The 10568-nt window shown below is 45.6% G+C and overlaps 1 non-coding gene across 1 annotated transcript; it reads left to right on the top strand.

Moving 5' to 3' along the window:
- The first annotated feature begins 4850 nt into the window (after window positions 1–4850).
- LOC119372832 (U6 spliceosomal RNA) lies at window positions 4851–4953 on the top strand. Its single transcript, XR_005179722.1, has one exon. It is a non-coding gene; the product is annotated as a U6 spliceosomal RNA (small nuclear RNA).
- Window positions 4954–10568: the final 5615 nt, after the last annotated feature.

The raw sequence follows: 10568 nt of genomic DNA, 5'->3' as shown, positions 1-10568 counted from the left end.
AAGGATGTAACAGGATCACATCAGAAAGGAGAGGTGGGGAGGTTGGAATGCTAATTCATAGCAGAACAAAATGGGAGAGAGTGAAACAAACGTGTTCAGAGCACATGTGGGTTTCGGGCACAGTAGGTGGAAAGAAAACGTGGCTAGGTGTAGCTTACTTGTGGACAGGCAATAACTGCAGAGAAAAGAATCTGGAGATAGTGAAATGCATAAGCACCGATATTAAAGAATTTGGTCATGATGCCGAGATAATCCTTCTAGGGGACATGAACGCTCACATTCATGACCTTGACGGATATTCAGACACCAATGGCAAGTTATTGCTAGATCTCTGCGAGCAACATAGTCTTGAGATAGTTAACGTGGGGCCTAAGTGTGAGGGGCAGATCACGTGGGAAGTCAGAAACAGGCAATCGAGCATTGATTACTGTCTCATGACAGAAGGAATATATGACAAACTTAGAGAGATGAGAATAGACGAAGAAGGCATTAACAGCTTGGGTAGTGATCATAAACGCATAATATTACAAATGGGATATAAAGCTGAAAATAAGAACATAGAATCAAAGTTTGGCAGCTCGTATCTAAATGACAAACAAATAACAAATATAGCCGCAAGAGTCGAGGAAAAAGTAGATGAACTACCAGGCAAAGACTGGAAGTATAGTGAGCTGCTACATGTAATCACGAAAGAAATGGAAATAGAGAAGAAAACTATTTGTTGGAAAGGAAAGAAAAAGCCAAAAAGTTGGTGGAACAAAGAAATCCGGGAAGCGATCGATATGCGACGTCAGGCATCACGGGAGCACAGACAGGCAAAAAAGGAGAAGCGGCCACAGGACGAAGTCAACCAAATATGGGAAATATATTTAGAGCAAAAATCCATTGTGCAGAAATTAGTCGAGGCAAAAATTAAAGGTGAAAGTGAACGCTGGATGACAGAGATTCGCGAAAAGAAGAAGGCCGCGCCTAGGATATTTTGGAGCCACCTAAAAGCGCTGGGTAGGAAGTCTGTCACAATGCAACAACATATGGTAGATGAAGGAGGAAATAAATTGGAAGGATATGAAGCGCTAGGTTACATCCGAAAGATAACAGCCGATACGTTTAAAAAGGTCCCCCAGGGGATTCCCCCGGTGAGTAAAAGTACGCAAAGGAGTGCAACCGACGAAGATGTAGTACTAGAGAATTTCAATTGGAAGAAGGCCGAAGGAAAAATTCCTAAGCGCACTACTCCGGGCTTAGATGGGGTTCCCGTCAGCCTCATTAACGAACTCGGACATAACACTAAAGAAGCACTGCTGAAAGCCGTAGAAAAGTGCTTACAGGAGAGGGAAATACCAGACAGTTGGAGAAAAAGTAGAATGAACTTAATCTATAAAGGCAAGGGAGAAAAGGATAACATTCGCTCGTATAGACCGCTAACAATTACATCGGTGCTATACAGGTTGGCGATGCAGGCAGTAAAATTAAAAATAGAAGCGTGGGTAGAACAAAATGATATTTTGGGAGAACTTCAGAATGGATTTCGAATCGACAGGCGGTTAGACGATAATCTGTTTGTTCTTACCCAGTGTATAGAAATATCTAAAATAGAAAACAGGCCCTTATACGTAGCTTATCTAGATATCACCGGGGCGTATGACAACGTTAATCAGGAAATTTTGTGGGATATATTGAAGGAAGTGGGCATAGGTGACGACTGTGTACAGCTTTTGAGGGAAATATACCGAGGAAATACAGTTTGTATAGAATGGGAAGGAATAAGTAGCAAGGACAGCGTTGAAATTAGCAAGGGGCTGAGACAGGGATGCCCTTTGTCCCCGCTGTTATTCATGCTGTACATGGCGAGGATGGAAAAAGCGCTAGAAGGTAGCAACATTGGATTTAATTTGTCACACAAACAGGTCGGAGCGATGGTCGAGCAGAAGCTTCCAGGTCTATTTTATGCTGATGATATTGTCTTATTTGCGGACAGTCAAGATGATATACAGCGACTGGCAGATATATGCGGAAGGGAGTGTGAGGCTCTAGGACTAGGATTTAGTGCAACAAAATGTGGATTGATGGTATTCAATGATTACGGAGACCATACGGTATTAATACAGGGCCAAAAAATACCGAGGGTAAGCGAGTACAAGTACCTCGGAGTATGGGTAAATGAGGGGGATAGATATATGGAGGTACAAGAGAAAGCATCGGTAGCAAAGGGAAAGAGGAATGCTGCAATTATGAAGCACAGAGCTTTATGGGGATACAATAGGTACGAGGTGCTTCGAGGGCTGTGGAAGGGTGTGATGGTTCCGGGGCTTACATTTGGGAACTCAGTGGTGTGCATGAAGTCAGAGGTGCAATCAGGAATGGATGTAAATCAAAGGATGGTGGGCCGCCTCGCGTTGGGCGCTCACGGGAAGACGACAAATGAGGCGGTAAAGGGTGATATGGGATGGACAGGCTTTGAAGTGAGGGAAGCGCAGAGCAAAATGAGATTCGAAGAGAGGCTGAGGAAAATGAAGGAGAGTAGATGGGCAGAGAAGGTTTTCAGATATTTGTATAAAAAAAGCGTTGACACGCAGTGGAGAAAAAGAACTAGGAGGCTCACCAGTAAATATACGGCTGGCAGTGCGGGCGATATGGCAACAAGGAGCATTAAGCGGAAGGTCAGAGAGGCGGAGAGGACTTATTGGATGGCAGCGATGGAAAAGAAGCCGGCTCTGAGGAACTACCGAAAAGGAAAAAAACGAAATAAGGAGGGAAAGGTTTTATGATAATTCAAGGGGAAGCGCTTTACTGTTTGAAGCAAGGTCGGGCTGCCTTAGAACGCGTAGTTATAAAGCGAGATTCAGTAACGAAGAAGAACAATGTACATGCTGCGGGGGAACTAAGGAAACGATGGAACATGTACTGATTGAATGTGGCGATATTCACCCAGGTATACGTGTGGGCACGAGTCTACATGAAGCCTTGGGTTTTAGGGACAACAATGGAAAGCTGAACACGTCCGCGATAGAAATAAGTAAGAGACGGTTAGAGTATTGGTGGCAGAAAAGTAGAGATAAAGAACAAAAATAAATAATGGGGGAAAAATAAGGTCATTCTGCCTTAAGAGGCAGAGAGAAGGACCGTGAATTTATATTTTTTGGTATAGTAACATAGATTTAATCAATGTAGATAAGGTATTAGGCCAACATGAAACAAGGAAGCTTTTTTTTTTTTTTTTTTTTTTTTTTTTCTTCGAGCCTGGTGGCAGACATGTCACCGCCCCGTTTTAAAGGGGACGCTCATAGCATGCATCCATATACAGCGACTGGCAGATATATGCGGAAGGGAGTGTGAGGCTCTAGGACTAGGATTTAGTGCAACAAAATGTGGATTGATGGTATTCAATGATCACGGAGACCATACGGTATTAATACAGGGCCAAAAAATACCGAGGGTAAGCGAGTACAAGTACCTCGGAGTATGGGTAAATGAGGGGGATAGATATATGGAGGTACAAGAGAAAGCATCGGTAGCAAAGGGAAAGAGGAATGCTGCAATTATGAAGCACAGAGCTTTGTGGGGATACAATAGGTACGAGGTGCTTCGAGGGCTGTGGAAGGGTGTGATGGTTCCGGGGCTTACATTTGGGAACTCAGTGGTGTGCATGAAGTCAGAGGTGCAATCAGGAATGGATGTAAATCAAAGGACGGTGGGCCGCCTCGCGTTGGGCGCTCACGGGAAGACGACAAATGAGGCGGTAAAGGGTGATATGGGATGGACAGGCTTTGAAGTGAGGGAAGCGCAGAGCAAAATGAGATTCGAAGAGAGGCTGAGGAAAATGAAGGAGAGTAGATGGGCAGAGAAGGTTTTCAGGTATTTGTATAGAAAAAGCGTTGACACGCAGTGGAGAAAAAGAACTAGGAGGCTCACCAGTAAATATACGGCTGGCAGTGCGGGCGATATGGCAACAAGGAGCATTAAGCGGAAGGTCAGAGAGGCGGAGAGGACTTATTGGATGACAGCGATGGAAAAGAAGCCGGCTCTGAGGAACTACCGAAAAGGAAAAAACGAAATAAGGAGGGAAAGGTTTTATGATAATTCAAGGGGAAGCGCTTTACTGTTTGAAGCAAGGTCGGGCTGCCTTAGAACGCGTAGTTATAAAGCGAGATTCAGTAACGAAGAAGAACAATGTACATGCTGCGGGGGAACTAAGGAAACGATGGAACATGTACTGATTGAATGTGGCGATATTCACCCAGGTATACGTGTGGGCACGAGTCTACATGAAGCCTTGGGTTTTAGGGACAACAATGGAAAGCTGAACACGTCCGCGATAGAAATAAGTAAGAGACGGTTAGAGTATTGGTGGCAGAAAAGTAGACATAAAGAACAAAAATAAATAATGGGGGAAAAATAAGGTCATTCTGCCTTAAGAGGCAGAGAGAAGGACCGTGAATTTATATTTTTTGGTATAATAACATAGATTTAATCAATGTAGATAAGGTATTAGGCCAACATGAAACAAGGAAGCTTCTTTTTTTTTTTTTTTTTTTTTTTTCTTCGAGCCTGGTGGCAGACATGTCACCGCCCCGTTTTAAAGGGGACGCTCATAGCATCCATCCATCCATCCATCTGCACTGACAATTAAAATAGTAAAACTTTGACACATAACGTACGTATATTTTTTTTTCTGATAAGCACTGAACGAAAAATTCGCATTATAATAATTACCCCTACCGTTATGTCTATTTAGCATTTACGGGGAAGCTATATTTTGATTTTTGCACGTGAATTCGGCCTTCCACCGTCGCCGTATCCTGGCCGCAACTTTTGTAGGTATATATAGTTCAATGCAATATTCCTGCACTGCACTTCCAAAGTACATATACTAAAATTGGAACGATACAGAGAAGATTAGCGTGGCCCCTGCTCAAAGATGATACTCAAAATCGTGGAGCGTTCTATTTTTTTTTTTTCCTCAGAGCACATGGTTTTCGGCAAGGCGTTCACCATTCGCATCATAAAGGCGAAAGCTCTACGGCTCATGTGTCAAAAAATACGGCGGCGTGAACACTATGGCATACGGTATACACGCAAACCCCAGGTGAGAATTACAGTTAATTAAAGGTGAACCAAATGAGTAACCGAAGCCCATGTGCATTCATGGAAGCAATCACATCGCAATGCACCCTGTAACAAACTGTTCACCATGTCATATAGCTTATAACCCCACCCCTTATGTAAAACCCCCACTGGGGTCTTTAAAGAATAAAGGTGAAAGTGAAGGTATTATATTGAATTAATCCAGTAAAGGTATGTTAAGCTAAGAGAAGCGATATCTATGTCAATAAGCTGAATCTAATGTGGTTCACATTTGATTACGTGATCGAAACGCTGGTCATCAAGTGTACATTTAATCTAGTGTACCAGGTAATCCCTGATACTTAATCTATAGCGTATCTAATTCCGATATTTAATGCGGTCCAGCCACCATTGCCTGGTGATTGCAATACATGACGCACTACATACCCTCCCCCCACCCCTATCAACATAATTTGCATAAAGCCATTTACATAAAGCTATATAGCCATTTACAAAAATGACCGTGAATAATGGAAGTGGGTAAGGGCCGGAGGGGGGGGGGGGTCTTTCGAGCAAAGTTCGGGCCTCCCTTGAGGGAAACTTTCCTGGGAATACGGGATGGCACGACTCCCCACTCCTTTCGTACGTAACGCTCATAATCAAGTTTCATTTCAAGGAAAAATGAAAAAAAATGATAATGCTATCACTTATAATTTAATGGATCCAGCCACGGGTGCGCGTAATTTCGTACGAAGCAACGAAATGTTGTTTCATTATAAACTTCATTTGTACAGAAAGGAAATAATAAGTGGTTTTTTCCAACCGGACACGCTCTTTAGAGGTGTCAGTTTCAAATCTTATCATGCTTACTACTAGTTTTAAAATTATTCGTGTGCTTGGTGGTCACAGTCAAAGAATGGCCGCCGCATGCTTGAAGCGATTGGTCGAACAAGGAATGTAGCCGAAGCCAACGTTTCGACAATGTGGGGCTCGCTTGTCATAGCGAACGTTTACGTTTGTTCGGCCTTGTCGATAAGATATGCATAGAATTGTTTAAGCGGAAACGATTATACCAGGACGAGCAAGTGTCGCTCGCAAAACGATAACTTCAACATGTGTTGTTCATTTTTGAAAGGCGAGGCCTTATATACTTCATCAAACGCGCAAAGTGAACATCACATTTGGCTGAACAGCGATGTGAGAATGCCTGACGAAATTTACCAAGACGTTCAAGTTTCCGACCTTAAACCAGCAACACAAACGTGTGTCTGTATAGGGGAGCAAACTATGGGGCGCATTTCCACAACGCTCATGACGTCATCAAGAATCGCCTTCGTGCAAGCCAGCGCGTTGTGACGCCTGGCGCGTTTTCACAACGCTGACGGAGTGCAGTCGAGTCCTGCTTATCCTGATGGCATTAGCGATGATAAGTGACGCCAAAAAGCTTGTGCCATAATTTTTTCTTTCAGGTTCATAGGGACATCTTTCATCTGGAAATCCCCTTGGAGTATTCTAAATGACGGAAATGTGAAGACAGGCATGCGAAAAATCCGTGATCATGCTTATCTGTTAAACATATCAGATCTTTTTATATATAGGGGTAATATTATGGCGTAAACGACGCCTTGCTTAACATACTCCACAGTTTTCGAAATAAACTTCGGTGCTCGATTACAAAAGTGGTCCTGTGGCTTCGTAAATTAAATAACACAATCGAAGTTTAGATGACAACACCAAAGAAAGAATAGAAGAAACTTGTGCCACTATTTTGTCTCAAACAGAACAACACTACTCCAGAATTCGTCACCCGACGGCTCCGTCTGTGATAGTCTTGTGCATGGAACACTTCGCACTGTGTGACATCCTGTGGACTTGCTCATTTCTGCAGAAATGTTTCATGTGTATTATGCTTACTGCTTAATCATTTGTGCGTGTTACTGTCCTTGTTGTATAGACACTGTATCCAAGTGTTCGTAGCGTCCTACCATGGAAAAAATTACACCATCTCCCGCTAAAGGGGACCATGAGGCGATGCGAAGCCGGAGCACTTGCACGATCGCGTTCCGTTGGCGTTCGTTGGGCATGCTACCGACCTCGCGTCGTGGAACGCGAAGAGGGACGCTACGCGCGTCGTACCTTCCATCTAGCCTGGCCGTTAATTCTCACAGGGCGAGCGGGGAACGCGACAGGCGGGCGAGAGGGGGGCAGCGTAGGAGAGGAGAGAGAAGGGGAGGGGACGCGCATGCGCTCGAGCTCATCGCGGCGTTGCGCAGGAGAGAATTTCGGCATGTCTAGCCCGCGTTTCAGAGGAAGAGTGGAAAGGGTGAGGGGAGAGGGAAAGTGGAGAGGGGAAGAGGATAGGGTGAGTGGAGAGCAGGTGTGTGGAGAGGGTATGCGCATGCGCAGTAAAGGTGGTCACGCCGCACACCACCACCACCGGATTGAGCTCGGCCTTAAAGGGGTACTGACACCTTTTTTCGAAGGCGAGTTTACTCTGCCATACATATCTCCTGTATGCAGAGACGGTTCTGAGCAAGTGTGAAGCTCAGCAAATGCTGATAAGATATTTTAATTTGATATTAAAGTCAATTTTTCCATGGCGCACCTACTGACATCGACATTAGCTTGACGTCAGGCTACAGTACAAGTTCTGGTGACTTCACGCAGCAGTCTGGCTTGTTGTGATGACGTTAGGTACCCAAACTTCCAAGATGGCTGCTTGTACGTCATCAAACTTCCAAAGTGGCCGCTCTTGTGCGTGGAACGTCACTATATATTGTGCAAGGACGTGACGAGAAGCCCATACCGTGTTGTGACGTCAGGGTACAGTAGGAACCGAAACTAGCTTTTAAAAACATACTGTAATTACTTTTTCAGGGCGCACTCGCGCTTAGCACTACCTTTTCTAGGCTCTTGAGGGCTTGACCTTTCATTTGACGCAAAAAAACGACAACTGAAAATATTCGTGTCAGTACCCCTTTAAGATACTTCGCATCTAATAAACCTTTCCTTAACACACAGATCTCTAAGTAGTCGAACATATTTCTAAACACATCATCGCGATACTCGTACCTTAGGCGGCTTAGGGACAGCCTCTTATATCTTGCCGTGTCAGGGTACACGCAGTACATACACTAAATATTTTCCCACTTTAAGGCGAAACCGTTGCATGCCTCACGAGTCAAGAAGTATTCGAGATTTGGCGAGACCTTGTCTCGGCGTCAGCACAAATGGTGCAAAAAAAGTATGAAAAGTCGGTCAAAAGTCATGTGATGCTGAAGTGATTGAGCGCGTAGTGCAGGCGTACGAAAACTCACACGACCTCAATGTATCATGACGTCGTCAACAAAATCATGACCTCACAGATCGTTGGAGTTCGTGACATCATCATGATGATTATTATGATGACGTCAATGACGAATCCATCACTCGGCATCGTCGATTGGTCATAGGGGGGCCCGATCACGGAGGCGGTGCAAAAGCACGTTAGGTGCAGCAAGCTTTCGGGCGGAGGGGGAGGCGGGTGCAATCAATACAGTACAATAAAATGAAAAAAAAAAATATGGCTTCCGCCTTCCAGTCGTCTTAGGCAAATGCATAAGAACCACGTGGCTTTTTAATTTTTGCCTCCACTGCAAAGCTTGGTTTCTTTCGAACTCGTCCGGAGAGGGGGGGTGCAGGGGGAGTTGGGGCGCTGCGTGTAGAGTTCGCCCACCCCCACCCCCCTCTTGATGGGGAACACTGCAAACAACGTTTATAGAACTTGTTCTAGAAACGTTGCGTGCACACGCCTATAATCTCATACGTATGATTCCACGTGTCTTCTCGGTTTAGATGCAGGCTGTTAGGAATGGGGGTTTTGTGTCGATGAAAGCCGGGAGGCTGGCGAGCCGATGTAGCCGAAGATCGGACTTATCGCTGAGGAGCAGAGCAAGGAGGCAAAACGTTTACAAAAACAGTAACAACGTTTATAGCATGAATAGCAGGTTATAGAAGGTTATCGCAGTTTATAGCAGGACAGAGCCTGCCAGCACGACCAAGTCGGCTGGGGCGTCTCCTCAACAACGGACCAGCCCGGTCTTAAATAGGGGACCAGTCCATTGTTGACACGGTGGCTCTTTGGTCCCAGGTGTTGACGTCCTCTTAGTCTGTCGGGCGGCCCTTTAGGTAGCAGGTGTTGACGTCTCCTTAGTCTGTCGGGCAGCCCTTTAGGTAGCAGGTGTTAACGTCCTCTTAGTCTGTCGGGCAGCCCTTTAGGTAGCAGGTGTTGACGTCCCCTTAGTCTGTCGGGCAGCCCTTTAGGTAGCAGATGTTGACGTCCCCTTAGTCTGTCGAGCAGCCCTTTTGGTAGCAGGTGTTGACGTCTCCCCGTTCGGTCAGGTGCTCTGGCACAACAACACCCCCGCCACAAGACAATGCATCCAGAGTTCGAGCTGTCAAACGCAGCTCGGATCATGCGATGCTGGTTGACCGTTGTCAACTGTGGTCGTACCGCTCTTTCCACCAGGAGTGACCTCCACGGCACAGCAGCAGTTTACTCGCTCGCTGGATTTCAAGCAAGACGGACGTGCCTGCCGCGATGTCCTGGATTACTCCTCGTACCTCTCGCTGACCGGCGCCCCGTGACGGACTCCTCGCCCGCTATGCCGTGCGCCGCTCATCGACGGGGCCTTCGCCGCTTCGCCGATGTTGTGCACCGTGCCTCTAGCTGTGTTTCGCGGACCCGTCCCTGAACTCCCGTGACCGTTTCCCAATCTTTCCTGTCCTCTTTTCTCTTCGTTGGATGGATGTGCTCCTATCACTTTTCTCTCTATTTTCCTACTATTCTTTTATTCCCTCCTTACCCCCACCCCTTCAAGGCACTGCGCCGTGTCGCCTATAGGCAGACAGAAATTAGGTGCCTTTTTCCTTTCCTGAATAACCTCTGAAGAAGAACTGCCAAGAAGCAACACAAAGCCAAACCACTCTGGCCAAAGCAAGTGCCCTCCAAATGCTGATCAAATCGCCAGACCAGCATAAAAGAACAAAACATTTTCCTCGAGATTACGCTAAGCTAAAATTAAAACATCACGAGCAACGTATCTCAGGAAGAATACCAAAGTGAGGACGTGCCTCAAGCTAAGTGTCATTACGTGACACTGCTAAAATCAATCAGAATGTCTTCGCGAGCGATTCTCAATGGTGACATCGGCAGATTGGGGACGATCGAAGTTGCCGGGGAAGACTCAATTTTGCCCCAAAGCTACAAACACTTCACCAAGTGCTCCCTAAATCGTGCGCCTTACAAGCACCTCACTAAGTGCTCCCCAAATCGTGCGCCTTGGCACCACTCGCAAGCGTTCTAAATGTTTGTCAACAAACATCTCAGGATAAACAACACTAGTTTTGCGCTGAAACGCTCTCGCTCATTGCACTCGGCAATTGAGTATTACATAAAGAAAACAAAGCGCTTCAAACTAAATACGAAATAAACTGAAAATCAAACTCACACGTTTAACACAAAA

The sequence above is a fragment of the Rhipicephalus sanguineus genome, chromosome 10 (assembly GCF_013339695.2).
Source record: "Rhipicephalus sanguineus isolate Rsan-2018 chromosome 10, BIME_Rsan_1.4, whole genome shotgun sequence".
Taxonomy (NCBI): Eukaryota; Metazoa; Arthropoda; class Arachnida; order Ixodida; family Ixodidae; genus Rhipicephalus; species Rhipicephalus sanguineus.
The sequence above is the reverse complement of the archived record's forward strand: the minus strand, read 5'-3'. Positions and strand labels throughout refer to the sequence as shown.